This window comes from Eurypyga helias, unplaced genomic scaffold (genome assembly GCF_000690775.1).
Source record: "Eurypyga helias isolate BGI_N326 unplaced genomic scaffold, ASM69077v1 scaffold42363, whole genome shotgun sequence".
In the NCBI taxonomy this organism is placed as follows: domain Eukaryota; kingdom Metazoa; phylum Chordata; class Aves; order Eurypygiformes; family Eurypygidae; genus Eurypyga; species Eurypyga helias.
This window is the reverse complement of record NW_010241320.1, coordinates 3,009-3,589: the sequence shown is the minus strand read 5'-3', so window position 1 is coordinate 3,589 and position 581 is coordinate 3,009.

Genomic DNA, 581 nt, shown 5'->3' with positions numbered 1-581 from the left:
GTTGTTGACCGAGGGAGCGGTTGTTCCTTGGAGCGCTGGCTGTGCTGCTACACCTTCTGCCGCCAGCAGAAGGCTCCTTCCCTATGGCAAACCGCGAAGCGTGTCCCCCCCGGTGACGCAACCCCTAAATTCCTGCTTGAAAACTAGGCTAAAATTGACGGTTTCCTATAAAAGTGCTAACGGGACGATGGACAAACACCGGGTGGATTCAGGTCGCTTTGGAAGCGCTGGGCAGAGGCGTTACCGATCTTCCCCTTGTACCTGCCCTTTTGAAAACATGGTGTCGAGTCAGGATTTAACCTAGGGATGTCCGAGGTGACAGTTCCCTTCCACGGAGGATGTTTAGGTGTTGCCTACGGCAGCCCAAAGGCTGTTTGAGACTGGTTACGGCAAAGCACAGCACCCACAGCGACATCCTACGGGGGTTCGGGCTATCTCCGCGCCGGGAAGCGGGGCTGGAAGAACGCTGGCTTGCAGCGGTGCCGTGGCGAGACGAACGGCCTGAGCGCCGGGCGAAAACGGGCAAGGGCTCCGCGAGCGCGGAGGGCAAAAGGCGAGGCGGGAGCGTGCCGCTGGGCCGC